We start from the raw sequence: 15,880 nt of genomic DNA on the forward strand, positions 1-15,880 counted from the left end.
AGGCCTGAGCCATATTTTGTAGCCAAATTCTGGCTCTCTGCACGTATTCGCAGTTTGAAATTACGAATTTTTATACCCAACATATGCCAAGTACTGAAAGCGGCATTTGGTCACCTATTTCCCAAACCTCCCTGCAGTTTTCAAAATATCCCTAACATCCAAATTTCGAGGCCTGATCCATATTTTGGAGCCATATTCTGGCTCTCTGTACGTATTTGCAGTTTGAAATTACGACATTTTATACCCAACATATGCCAAGTACTGAAAGCGGCGTTTGGTCACATTTGTCCCAATCCCCCCTGCAATTTTCAAAATATCCCTAAGATCCCAATTTCGAGGCCTGAGCCATATTTTGGAGCAAAATTCTGGCTCTCTGCACGTATTCGCTGTTTGAAATTACGACTTTATATACCCAACATATGCCAAGTACTGAAAGCGGCAGTGAGTCACATTTTGCACAAACTCCAATGCAGTTTTCAAAATATCCCAAATATCCCGATTTCGAGGCCTGAGCTATATTTTGGAGCCAAATTCTGGCTTTCTGCACGTATTCGCATTTGAAATTACGAATTTTTATACCCAACATATGCCAAGTACTGAAAGCGGCGTTTGGTCACATGTTTCCCAAACCTCCCTGCAGTTTTCAAAATATTCCAAAAATCCAAATTTCGAGGCTTGATCCACATTTTGGAGCCAAATTCTGGCTCTCTGCACGTATTTGCAGTTTGAAATTACGATTTTTATACCCAACATATGCCAAGTACTGAAAGCGGCGTTTGGTCATATTTGTCCCAAACCTCCCTGCAGTTTTCAAAATATCCCAAACATCCCAATTTCGAGGCCTGAGCCATATTTTGGAGCCAAATTCAGGCTCTCTGCACGTATTCGCTGTTTGAAATTACGACTTTTATACCCAACATATGCCAAGTACTGAAAGCGGTGTTTGGTCATATTTGTCCCAAACTCCCCTGCAGTTTTCAAAATATCCCAAACATCCCAATTTCGAGGCCTGAGCCATATTTTGGAGCCAAATTCAGGCTCTCTGCATGTATTCGCAGTTTGAAATTACGACTTTTCATACTCAACATATGCCAAGTACTGAAAGCGGCGTTTGGTCACATTTGTCCCAAACCCCCCAGCAGTTTTCAAAATATCCCAAACATACCAATTTCGAGGCCTGAGCCATATTTTGGAGGCAAATTCTGGCTCTATGCACGTATTCGCAGTTTGGAATTACGACTTTTTTATACCCAACATATGCCAAGTACTGAAAGCGGCTGTTAGTCACATTTTGCACAAAGTCCCCTGCAGTTTTCGAAATATCCCAAATATCCCAATTTCGAGGCCTGAGCCATATTTTGGAGCCAAATTCTGGCTCTCTGCAGGTATTTGCAGTTTGAAATTACGATTTTTAAACCAACATATGCCATGTACCGAAAGCGGCGTTTGGTCATATTTGTCCCAAACCTCCCTGCAGTTTTCAAAATATCCCAAACATCCCAATTTCGAGGCCTGAGCCATATTTTGGAGCAAAATTCTGACTCTCTGCACGTATTCGCTGATTGAAATTACAACTTTTTATACCCAACATATGCCAAGTACTGAAAGCGGCAGTGAGTCACATTTTGCACAAAGTCCCCTGCAGTTTTCAAAATATCCCAAACATCCCAATTTCGAGGCCTGAGCCATATTTTCGAGCCAAATTCTGGCTCTCTGCACGTATTCGCAGTTTGAAATTACGACTTTTTTATTCCCAACATATGTGAAGTACTGAAAGCGGCGTTTGGACACATTTGTCCCAAACCTCCCTGCAGTTTTCAAAATATTCCAAACATCCCAATTTCGAGGCCTGAGCCATATTTTCGAGCCAAATTCTGGCTCTCTGCACGTATTCGCAGTTTGATATTACGAATTTTTATACCCAACATATGCCAAGTACTGAAAGCGGTGTTTGTTCATGTTTGTACCAAACACCCCAGCAGTTTTCAAAATAAATCAAATATCCCTTTTTCGAGGCCTGAGCCATATATTGGTGCCAAATTCTGGCTCTCTGCACATATTCACTTTTTGAAATTACGACTTTTTATACCCAACATATGCCAAGTACTGATAGCGGCAGTGAGTCACATTTTGCACAAAGTCCCCTGCAGTTTCAAAATATCCCAAACATCCCAATTTCGAGGCCTGAGCCATATTTTCAAGCCAAATTCTGGCTCTCTGCACGTATTCGCAGTTTGAAATTACGACTTTTTATACCCAACATATGCCAAGTACTGAAAGCGGCGTTTGGTCACATTTGTCCCAATCCCCCCTGCAATTTTCAAAATATCCCTAAGATCCCAATTTCGAGGCCTGAGCCATATTTTGGAGCATAATTCTGGCTCTCTGCACGTATTCGCTGTTTGAAATTACGACTTTTTATATCCAACATATGCCAAGTACTGAAAGCGGCAGAGTCACATTTTGCACAAACTCCAATGCAGTTTTCAAAATATCCCTAAGATCCCAATTTCGAGGCCTGAGCCATATTTTGGAGCATAATTCTGGCTCTCTGCACGTATTCGCAGTTTGAAATTACGACTTTTATACCCAACATATGCCAAGTACTGAGAGCGGCGTTTGGTCACATTTGTCCCAATCCCCCCTGCAATTTTCAAAATATCCCTAAGATCCCAATTTCGAGGCCTGAGCTATATTTTGGAGCCAAATTCTGGCTCTCTGCACGTATTTGCTGTTTGAAATTACGACTTTTATACCAAACATATGCCAAGTACTGAAAGCGGCGTTTGGTCATATATGTCCCAAACTCCCCTGCAGTTTTCAAAATATCCCAAACATTCCAATTTCGAGGCCTAAGCCATATTTTGGAGACAAATTCTGGCTCTCTGCACGTATTCGCAGTTTTAAATTCCGAATTTTACATACCCAACATATGCCAAGTACTGACAGCGGCAAGTGAGTCACATTTTGCACAAAGTCCCCTGCAGTTTTCAAAATATCCAAAATATCCCAATTTCGAGGCCTGAGCCATATTTTGGAGCAAATTCAGGCTCTCTGCACGTATTAGCTGTTTGAAATTACGACTTTTATACCCAACATATGCCAAGTACTGAAAGCGGCGTTTGGTCATATTTGTCCCAAACTCCCCTGCAGTTTTCAAAATATCCCAAACATTCCAATTTCGTGGCCAGAGCCATATTTTGAAGCCAAATTCTGGCTCTCTGCACGTATTCGCAGTTTGAAATTGCGACTTTTTTATACCCAACATATGCCAAGTACTGAAAGCGGCGTTCGGTCACATTTGTCCCAATCCCCCCTGCAATTTTCAAAATATCCCAAACATCCCAATTTCGAGGCCTGAGCCATATTTTGGAGCCAAATTCTGGCTCTCTGCACGTATTCGTAGTTTGGAATTACGACTTTTTATACCCAACATATACCAAGCACTGAAAGCGGCGTTTGGTCAAATATTTCCCAAACCTCCCTGCAGTTTTCAAAATATCCCAAACATCTAAATTTCGAGGCCTGAGCCATATTTTGGAGGCAAATTCTGGCTCTATGCAAGTTTTCGCAGTTTGAAATTACGACTTTTTATACCCAACATATACCAAGCACTGAAAGCGGCGTTTGGTCAAATATTTCCCAAACCTCCCTGCAGTTTTCAAAATATCCCAAACATCCCAATTGCGAGGCCTGAGCCAATATTTTGGAGCCAAATTCAGGCTCTCTGCACGTATTCGCAGTTTGAAATTACGATTTTTCATACTCAACATATGCCAAGTACTGAAAGCGGCGTTTGGTCACATTTGTCCCAAACCCCCCTGCAGTTTTCAAAATATTCCAAACATACCAATTTCGAGGCCTGAGCCATATTTTGGAGCCAAATTCTGGCTCTCTGCACGTATTCGTAGTTTGGAATTACGACTTTTTTATACCCAACATATGCCAAGTACTGAAAGCGGCAGTGAGTCACATTTTGCACAAACTCCCCTGCAGTTTTCAAAATATCCAAAATATCCCAATTACGAGGCCTGAACCATATTTTGGAGCCAAATTCTGGCTCTCTGCACGTATTCGTAGTTTGGAATTACGACTTATTTTTACCCAACATATGCCAAGTACTGAAAGCGGCAGTGAGTCACATTTTGCACAAACTCCCCTGCAGTTTTCAAAATATCCCAAATATCCCAATTACGAGGCCTAAACCATATTTTGGAGCCAAATTTTGGATCTCTGCACGTATTCGCAGTTTGTAATTACAACTTTTTTATACCCAACATATGCCAAGTACTGAAAGCGGCATTTGGTCACATTTGTCCCAATCCTCCCTGCAATTTTCAAAATATCCCAAACATCCCAATTTCGAAGCCTGAGCTATATTTTGGAGCCAAATTCTGGCTCTCTGCACGTATTCGCTGTTTGAAATTACGACTTTTTATACCCAACATATGCCAAGTACTGAAAGCGGCAGTGAGTCACATTTTTTACAAACTCCAATGCAGTTTTCAAAATTTCCCAAATATCCCGATTTCGAGGCCTGAGCCATATTTTGGAGCTAAATTCTGGCTCTCTGCACGTATTCGCAGTTTGAAATTACGACTTTTTATACCCAACATATACCATGTCCTGAAAGAGGCAGTGAGTCACATTTTGCACAAACTCCCCTGCAGTTTTCAAAATATCCCAAATATCCCAATTTCGAGGCCAGAGCAATATTTTGCAGCCAAATTTTGGCTCTCTGCACGTATTCGCAGTTTGAAATTACGTCTTTTTTATACCCAACATATACCAAGTACTGAAAGCGGCGTTTGGTCACATATTTCCCAAACCTCCCTGCAGTTTTCAAAATATCCCAAACATCCCAATTTCGAGGCCGGAGCCATTATTTTGAAGCCAAATTCAGGCTCTCTGCACGTATTCGCAGTTTGAAATTACGACTTTTCATACTCAACATATGCCAAGTACTGAAAGCGGCGTTTGGTCACATTTGTCCCAAACCCCCCTGCAGTTTTCAAAATATCCCAAACATACCAATTTCGAGGCCTGAGCCATATTTTGGAGGCAAATTCTGGCTCTCTGCACGTATTCGCAGTTTGAAATTACGACTTTTTTTTACCCAACATATGAGAAGTACTGAAAGCAGCGTTTGGGCACATTTGTCCCAAACCTCCTGCAGTTTTCAAAATATTCCAAACATCCCAATTTCGAGGCCTGAGCCATATTTGGAGCCAAATTCAGGTTCGCTGCACATATTCGCAGTTTGAAAATACGACTTTTCATGACCAACATATACCAAGTACTGAAAGCGGCGTTTGGTCACATTTGTCACAAACCCCCCTGCAGTTCTCAAAATATCCCAAACATCTAAATTTTGAGGCCTGAGCCATATTTTGGAGGCAAATTCTGGCTCTATGCACGTATTCGCAGTTTGAAATTACGGCTTTTTATACTCAACATATACCATGTCCTGAAAGCGGCAGTGAGTCACATTTTGCACAAACTCTCCTGCAGTTTTCAAAATATCCTAAATATCCCAATTTCGAGGCCTGAGCCATATTTTGCAGCCAAATTTTGGCTCTCTGCACGTATTCGCAGTTTGAAATTACGACTGTTTTATACCCAACATATACCAAGTACTGAAAGCGGTGTTTGGTCAAATATTTCCCAAACCTCCCTGCAGTTTTCAAAATATCCCAAACATCCCAATTTCGAGGCCTGAGCCATTATTTTGGAGCCAAATTAAGGCTCTCTGCACGTATTCGCAGTTTGAAATTACGACTTTTCATACACAACATATGCCAAGTACTGAAAGCGGCGTTTGGTCACATTTGTCCCAAACCCCAATGCAGTTTTTAAAATTTTCCAAACATACCAATTTCTAGGCCTGAGCCATATTTTGGAGGCAAATTCTGGCTCTATGCACGTATTCGCAGTTTAAAATTACGACTTTTTATACCCAACACATGCCAAGTCCTGAAAGCGGCAGTGAGTGACATTTTGCACAAACTTCCCTGCAGTTTTCGAAATATCCCAAATATCCCAATTACGAGGCCTGAGCCATATTTTGGAGCCAAATTCTGGCTCTCTGCACGTATTCGTAGTTTGGAATTACGACTTTTTTATACCCAACATATGCCAAGTACTGAAACCGGCAGTGAGTCACATTTTGCACAAACTCCCCTGCAGTTTTCAAAATATCCCAAATATCCCAATTACGAGGCCTGAACCATATTTTGGAGACAAATTCTGGCTCTCTGCACGTATTCGCAATTTGAAATTACGAATTTTTATACCCAACATATGCCATGTACTGAAAGCGGCGTTTGGTCACATTTGTCCCAAACCTCCCTGTAGTTTTCAAAATATCCCAAACATCCCAATTTCGAGGCCTGAGCCATATTTTCGAGCCAAATTCTGGCTCTTTGCACGTATTCGTAGTTTGAAAATATGACTTTTTATACCCAACATATGCCAAGTACTGAAAGCGGCAGTGAGTCACATTTTGCACAAAGTCCCCTGCAGTTTTCAAAATATCCCAAACATCCTAATTTCGAGGACTGAGCCATATTTTCCAGCCAAATTCTGGCTCTCTGCACGTATTCGCAGTTTGAAATTACGATTTTTTTTACCCAACATATGCCAAGTACTGAAAGCAGCATTTGGTCACATTTGTCCCAATCCCTTCTGCAATTTTCAAAGTATCCTAAACATCCCAATTTCGAGGCCTGAGCCATATTTTGTAGCCAAATTCTGGCTTACTGCACGTATTTGCTGTTTGAAATTACGACTTTTTATACCCAACATATGCCAAGTACTGAAAGCGGCATTGAGTCACATTTTGCACAAACTCCCCTGCAGTTTTCGAAATATCCCAAATATCCCAATTTCGAGGCCTGAGCCATATTTTGGAGCCAAATTCTGGCTCTCTGCTCGTATTCGTAGTTTGGAATTACGACTTTTTTATACCCAACATATGCCAAGTACTGAAAGCGGCAGTGGGTCACATTTTGCACAAACTCCCCTGCAGTTTTCAAAATATCCCAAATATCCCAATTACGAGGCCGGACCATATTTTGGAGACAAATTCTGGCTCTCTGCACGTATTCGCAGTTTGAAATTACGAATTTTTATACCCAACATATGCCATGTACTGAAATCGGCGTTTGGTCACATTTGTCACAAACCTCCCTGTAGTTTTCAAAATATCCCAAACATCCCAATTTCGAGGCCTGAGCCATATTTTCGAGCCAAATTCTTGCTCTTTGCACGTATTCGTAGTTTGAAAATATAACTTTTTATACCCAACATATGCCAAGTACTTAAAGCGGCAGTGAATCACATTTTGCACAAAGTCCCCTGCAGTTTTCAAAATATCCCAAATATCCCAATTTCGAGGCCTGAGCCATATTTTCCAGCCGAATTCTGGCTCTCTGCACGTATTCGCTGTTTGAAATTACGACTTTTTATACCCAACATATGCCAAGTACTGAAAGCGGCATTGAGTCACATTTTGCACAAACTCCAATGCAGTTTTCAAAATAATCCAACAATCCCAATTTCAAGGCCTGACCCATATTTTCGAGCCAAATTCTGGCTCTCTGCACGTATTCGCAGTTTGAAATTACGACTTTTTTATATCTAACATATGCGAAGTACGGAAAGCGGCGTTTGGTCACATTTGTCCCAAACCTCTCTGCAGTTTTCAAAATATTCCAAACATCCCAATTTCGAGGCCTGAGCCATATTTTGGAGCCAAATTCAGGCTCGCTGCACGTATTCGCAGTTTGAAATTACGAATTTTGATACCCAACATATGCCAAGTACTGAAAGCGGCGTTTGGTCACATTTATCCCAAACCTCCCTGCAGTTTCAAAATATCCCAAACATCTAAATTTTGAGGCCTGAGCCATATTTTGGAGGCAAATTCTGGCTCTATGCACGTATTCGCAGTTTGAAATTACGGCTTTTTATACCCAACATATACCATGTCCTGAAAGCGGCAGTGAGTCACATTTTGCACAAACTCCCCTGCAGTTTTCAAAATATCCTAAATATCCTAATTTCGAGGCCTGAGCCATATTTTGCAGCCAAATTTTGGCTCTCTGCACGTATTCGCAGTTTGAAATTACGACTGTTTTATACCCAACATATACCAAGTACTGAAAGCGGTGTTTGGTCAAATATTTCCCAAACCTCCTGCAGTTTTCAAAATATCCCAAACATCCCAATTTCGAGGCCTGAGCCATTATTTTGGAGCCAAATTCAGGCTCTCTGCACGTATTCGCAGTTTGAATTTACGACTTTTCATACACAACATATGCCAAGTACTGAAAGCGGCGTTTGGTCACATTTGTCCCAACCCCCCTGCAGTTTTTAAAATATTACAAACATACCAATTTCGAGGCCTGAGCCATATTTTGGAGCCAAATTCTGGCTCTCTGCACGTATTTGCTGTTTGAAATTACGACTTTTTATACCGAACATATGCCAAGTACTGAAAGCGGCATTGAGTCACATTTGCACAAAACTCCAATGCAGTTTTCAAAATAATCCAACAATCCCAATTTCAAGGCCTGAGCCATATTTTCGAGCCAAATTCTGGCTCTCATGCACGTATTCGCAGTTTGAAATTACGACCTTTTTTATACCTATCATATGCGAAGTACGGAAAGCGGCGTTTGGTCACATTTGTCCCAAACCTCTCTGCAGTTTTCAAATATTCCAAACATCCCAATTTCGAGGCCTGAGCCATATTTGGAGCCAAATTCAGGCTCGCTGCACGTATTCGCAGTTTGAAATTACGACTTTTCATACCCAACATATGCCAAGTACTGAAAGCGGCGTTTGGTCACATTTATCCCAAACCCCCCTGCAGTTTTCAAATATCCCAACATCTAAATTTCGAGGCCTGAGCCATATTTTGGAGGCAAATTCTGGCTCTATGCACGTATTCGCAGTTTGAAATTACGACTTTTTATACCCAACATATACCATGTCCTGAAAGCGGCAGTGAGTCACATTTTGCACAAACTCCCCTGCAGTTTTCAAAAATATCCCAAATATCCAATTTCGAGGCCAGAGCCATATTTTGCAGCCAATTTTGGCTCTCTGCACGTATTCGCAGTTTTGAAATTACGACTTTTTTATACCCAACATATACCAAGTACTGAGAGCGGCGTTTGGTCACATATTTCCAAACCTCCCTGCAGTTTTCAAAATATCCCAAACATCCCTATTTCGAAACCTGAGCCATTATTTTGAAGCCAAATTCAGGCTCTCTTCACGTATTCGCAGTTTAAAATTACGACTTTTATACCCAACACATGCCAAGTCCTGATAGCGGCAGTGAGTGACATTTTTGCACAAACTTCCCTGCAGTTTTCGAAATATCCCAAATATCCCAATTACGAGGCCTGAGCCATATTTTGGAGCCAAATTCTGGCTCTTCTGCACGTATTCGTAGTTTGGAATTACGACTTTTTATACCCAACATATGCTAAGTACTGAACCGGCAGTGAGTCACATTTTGCACAAACTCCCCTGCAGTTTTCAAATATCCCAAATATCCCAATTTCGAGGCCTGAACCATATTTTGGAGACAAATTCTGGCTCTCTGCACGTATTCGCAATTTGAAATTACGAATTTTTATACCCAACATATGCCATGTACTGAAAGCGGCGTTTGGTCACATTTGTCCCAAACCTCCCTGTAGTTTTCAAAATATCCCAAACTCCCAATTTCGAGGCTCTGAGCCATATTTTCGAGCCAAATTCTGGCTCTTTGCACGTATTCGTAGTTTGAAAATATGACTTTTTATACCCAACATATGCCAAGTACTGAAAGCGGCAGTGAGTCACATTTGCACAAAGTCCCCTGCAGTTTTCAAAATATCCCAAACATCCTAATTTCGAGGACTGAGCCATATTTTCCAGCCAAATTCTGGCTCTCTGCACGTATTCGCAGTTTGAAATTACGAATTTTTTTACCCAACATATGCCAAGTACTGAAAGCAGCATTTGGTCACATTTGTCCCAATCCCCCCTGCAATTTTCAAAGTATCCTAAACATCCCAATTTCGAGGCCTGAGCATATTTTGTAGCCAAATTCTGGCTTACTGCACGTATTTGCTGTTTGAAATTACGACTTTTTATACCCAACATATGCCAAGTACTGAAAGCGGCATTGAGTCACATTTTGCACAAACTCCCCTGCAGTTTTCGAAATTATCCCAAATATCCCAATTTCGAGGCCTGAGCCATATTTTGGAGCCAAATTCTGGCTCTCTGCACGTATTCGTAGTTTGGAATTACGACTTTTTAATACCCAACATATGCGAAGTACGGAAAGCGCCTTTTGGTCACATTTGTCCCAAACCTCCCTGCAGTTTTCAAAATATTCCAAACATCCCAATTTCGAGGCCTGAGCTTTATTTTGGTGCCAAATTCAGGCTCGCTGCACGTATTCGCAGTTTGAAATTACGACTTTTCGTACTCAACATATGCCAAGTACTGAAAGCGGCGTTTGGTCACATTTGTCCCAAACCCCCCTGCAGTTTTCAAAATATCCCAAACATACCAATTTTGAGGCCTGAGCCATATTTTCGAGCCAAATTCTTGCTCTTTGCACGTATTCGTAGTTTGAAAATATAACTTTTTATACCCAACATATGCCAAGTACTGAAAGCGGCAGTGAATCACATTTTGCACAAAGTCCCCTGCAGTTTTCAAAATATCCCAAACATCCCAATTACGAGGCCTGAGCCATATTTTCCAGCCGAATTCTGGCTCTCTGCACGTATTCGCTGTTTGAAATTACGACTTTTTATACCCAACATATGCCAAGTACTGAAAGCAGCATTTGGTCACATTTGTCCCAATCCCCCCTGCAATTTTCAAAATATCCTCAACATCCCAATTTCGAGGCCTGAGCCATATTTTGGAGCCAAATTCTGGCTCTCTGCACGTATTTTGCTGTTTGAAATTACGACTTTTTATACCGAACATATGCCAAGTACTGAAAGCGGCATTGAGTCACATTTTGCACAAACTCCAATGCAGTTTTCAAATAATCCAACAATCCCAATTTCAAGGCCTGAGCCATATTTTCGAGCGAAATTCTGACTCTCTGCACGTATTCGCAGTTTGAATTACGACTTTTCATACCCAACTTATGCCAAGTACTGAAAGCGGCGTTTGATTACATTTGTCCCAATCCCCCCTGCAATTTCAAAATATCGCAAACATCCCAATTTCGAGGCCTGAGCCATATTTTGGTGGAAAATGCTGGCTCTCTGCACGTATTCGCTGTTTGAAATTACGACTTTTTATACCCAACATATGCCAAGTTCTGAAAGCGGCAGTGAGTCACATTTTAAACAAACTCCAATCCAGTTTTCAAAATATCCCAAACATCCCAATTTCGAGGCCTGAGCCATATTTTCCAGCCGAATTCTGGCTCTCTGCACGTATTCGCTGTTTGAAATTACGACTTTTTATACCCAACATATGCCAAGTACTGAAAGCGGCATTGAGTCACATTTTGCACAACTCCAATGCAGTTTTCAAAATAATCCAACAATCCCAATTTCAAGGCCTGAGCCATATTTTCCAGCCAAATTCTGGCTCTCTGCACGTATTCGCAGTTTGAAATTACGACTTTTTTATACCTAACATATGCGAAGTACGGAAAGCGGCGTTTGGTCACATTTGTCCCAAACCTCTCTGCAATTTTCAAAATATTCCAAACATCCCAATTTCGAGGCCTGAGCCATATTTTGGAGCCAAATTCTGGCTCTCTGCACGTATTCGTAGTTTGGAATTACGACTTTTTTATACCCAACATATGCTAAGTACTGAAACCGGCAATGAGTCACATTTTGCACAAACTCCCCTGCAGTTTTCAAAATATCCCAAATATCCCAATTTCGAGGCCTGAACCATATTTTGGAGACAAATTCTGGCTCTCTGCACGTATTCGCAATTTGAAATTACGAATTTTTATACCCAACATATGCCATGTACTGAAAGCGGCGTTTTGGTCACATTTGTCCCCAAACCTCCCTGTAGTTTCAAATATCCCAAACATCCCAATTTCGAGGCCTGAGCCATATTTTCGAGCCAAATTCTGGCTCTTTGCACGTATTCGTAGTTTGAAAATATGACTTTTTATACCCAACATATGCCAAGTACTGAAAGCGGCAGTGAGTCACATTTTGCACAAAGTCCCCTGCAGTTTTCAAAATATCCCAAACATCCTAATTTCGAGGACTGAGCCATATTTTCCAGCCAAATTCTGGCTCTCTGCACGTATTCGCAGTTTGAAATTACGAATTTTTTTACCCAACATATGCCAAGTACTGAAAGCAGCATTTGGTCACATTTGTCCCAATCCCCCCTGCAATTTTCAAAGTATCCTAAACATCCCAATTTCGAGGCCTGAGCCATATTTTGTAGCCAAATTCTGGCTTACTGCACGTATTTGCTGTTTGAAATTACGACTTTTTATACCCAACATATGCCAAGTACTGAAAGCGGCATTGAGTCACATTTTGCACAAACTCCCCTGCAGTTTTCGAAATATCCCAAATATCCCAATTTCGAGGCCTGAGCCATATTTTGGAGCCAAATTCTGGCTCTCTGCACGTATTCGTAGTTTGGAATTACGACTTTTTAATACCCAACATATGCGAAGTACGGAAAGCGCCGTTTGGTCACATTTGTCCCAAACCTCCCTGCAGTTTTCAAAATATTCCAAACATCCCAATTTCGAGGCCTGAGCTTTATTTTGGTGCCAAATTCAGGCTCGCTGCACGTATTCGCAGTTTGAAATTAGGACTTTTCGTACTCAACATATGCCAAGTACTGAAAGCGGCGTTTGGTCACATTTGTCCCAAACCCCCCTGCAGTTTTCAAAATATCCCAAACATACCAATTTTGAGGCCTGAGCCATATTTTCGAGCCAAATTCTTGCTCTTTGCACGTATTCGTAGTTTGAAAATATAACTTTTTATACCCAACATATGCCAAGTACTGAAAGCGGCAGTGAATCACATTTTGCACAAAGTCCCCTGCAGTTTTCAAAATATCCCAAACATCCCAATTACGAGGCCTGAGCCATATTTTCCAGCCGAATTCTGGCTCTCTGCACGTATTCGCTGTTTGAAATTACGACTTTTTATACCCAACATATGCCAAGTACTGAAAGCAGCATTTGGTCACATTTGTCCCAATCCCCCCTGCAATTTTCAAAATATCCTCAACATCCCAATTTCGAGGCCTGAGCCATATTTTGGAGCCAAATTCTGGCTCTCTGCACGTATTTGCTGTTTGAAATTACGACTTTTTATACCGAACATATGCCAAGTACTGAAAGCGGCATTGAGTCACATTTTGCACAAACTCCAATGCAGTTTTCAAAATAATCCAACAATCCCAATTTCAAGGCCTGAGCCATATTTTCGAGCGAAATTCTGACTCTCTGCACGTATTCGCAGTTTGAAATTACGACTTTTCATACCCAATTTATGCCAAGTACTGAAAGCGGCGTTTGATCACATTTGTCCCAATCCCCCCTGCAATTTGAAAATATCGCAAACATCCCAATTTCGAGGCCTGAGCCATATTTTGGTGGAAAATGATGGCTCTCTGCACGTATTCGCTGTTTGAAATTACGACTTTTTATACCCAACATATGCCAAGTACTGAAAGCGGCAGTGAGTCACATTTTAAACAAACTCCAATCCAGTTTTCAAAATATCCCAAGCATCCCAATTTCGAGGCCTGAGCCATATTTTCCAGCCGAATTCTGGCTCTCTGCACGTATTCGCTGTTTGAAATTACGACTTTTTATACCCAACATATGCCAAGTACTGAAAGCGGCATTGAGTCACATTTTGCACAAACTCCAATGCAGTTTTCAAAATAATCCAACAATCCCAATTTCAAGGCCTGAGCCATATTTTCCAGCCAAATTCTGGCTCTCTGCACGTATTCGCAGTTTGAAATTACGACTTTTTTATACCTAACATATGCGAAGTACGGAAAGCGGCGTTTGGTCACATTTGTCCCAAACCTCTCTGCAATTTTCAAAATATTCCAAACATCCCAATTTCGAGGCCTGAGCCATATTTTGGAGCCAAATTCAGGCTCGCTGCACGTATTCGCAGTTTGAAATTACGGCTTTTTATACCCAACATATACCATGTCCTGAAAGCGGCAGTGAGTCACATTTTGCACAAACTCCCCTGCAGTTTTCAAAATATCCTAAATATCCCAATTTCGAGGCCTGAGCCATATTTTGCAGCCAAATTTTGGCTCTCTGCACGTATTCGCAGTTTGAAATTACGACTGTTTTATACCCAACATATACCAAGTACTGAAAGCGGTGTTTGGTCAAATATTTCCCAAACCTCCCTGCAGTTTTCAAAATATCCCAAACATCCCAATTTCGAGGCCTGAGCCATTATTTTGGAGCCAAATTCTGGCTCTATGCACGTATTCGCAGTTTAAAACTACGACTTTTTATACCCAACACATGCCAAGTCCTGATAGCGGCAGTGAGTGACATTTTGCACAAACTTCCCTGCAGTTTTCGAAATATCCCAAATATCCCAATTACGAGGCCTGAGCCATATTTTGGAGCCAAATTCTGGCTCTCTGCACGTATTCGTAGTTTGGAATTACGACTTTTTTATACCCAACATATGCTAAGTACTGAAACCGGCAGTGAGTCACATTTTGCACAAACTCCCCTGCAGTTTTCAAAATATCCCAAATATCCCAATTTCGAGGCCTGAACCATATTTTGGAGACAAATTCTGGCTCTCTGCACGTATTCGCAATTTGAAATTACGAATTTTTATACCCAACATATGCCATGTACTGAAAGCGGCGTTTGGTCACATTTGTCCCAAACCTCCCTGTAGTTTTCAAAATATCCCAAACATCCCAATTTCGAGGCCTGAGCCATATTTTCGAGCCAAATTCTGGCTCTTTGCACGTATTCGTAGTTTGAAAATATGACTTTTTATACCCAACATATGCCAAGTACTGAAAGCGGCAGTGAGTCACATTTTGCACAAAGTCCCCTGCAGTTTTCAAAATATCCCAAACATCCTAATTTCGAGGACTGAGCCATATTTTCCAGCCAAATTCTGGCTCTCTGCACGTATTCGCAGTTTGAAATTACGAATTTTTTTACCCAACATATGCCAAGTACTGAAAGCAGCATTTGGTCACATTTGTCCCAATCCCCCCTGCAATTTTCAAAGTATCCTAAACATCCCAATTTCGAGGCCTGAGCCATATTTTGTAGCCAAATTCTGGCTTACTGCACGTATTTGCTGTTTGAAATTACGACTTTTTATACCCAACATATGCCAAGTACTGAAAGCGGCATTGAGTCACATTTTGCACAAACTCCCCTGCAGTTTTCGAAATATCCCAAATATCCCAATTTCGAGGCCTGAGCCATATTTGGAGCCAAATTCTGGCTCTCTGCACGTATTCGTAGTTTGGAATTACGACTTTTTAATACCCAACATATGCGAAGTACGGAAAGCGCCGTTTGGTCACATTTGTCCCAAACCTCCCTGCAGTTTTCAAAATATTCCAAACATCCCAATTTCGAGGCCTGAGCTTTATTTTGGGGACAAATTCAGGCTCGCTGCACGTATTCGCAGTTTGAAATTACGACTTTTCGTACTCAACATATGCCAAGTACTGAAAGCGGCGTTTGGTCACATTTGTCCCAAACCCCCCTGCAGTTTTCAAAATATCCCAAACATACCAATTTTGAGGCCTGAGCCATATTTTGGAGGCAAATTCTGGCTCTATGCACGTATTCGCAGTTTGAAATTACGACTTTTTATACCCAACACAT

Source organism: Procambarus clarkii, chromosome 73, assembly GCF_040958095.1.
Source record: "Procambarus clarkii isolate CNS0578487 chromosome 73, FALCON_Pclarkii_2.0, whole genome shotgun sequence".
In the NCBI taxonomy this organism is placed as follows: Eukaryota; Metazoa; Arthropoda; class Malacostraca; order Decapoda; family Cambaridae; genus Procambarus; species Procambarus clarkii.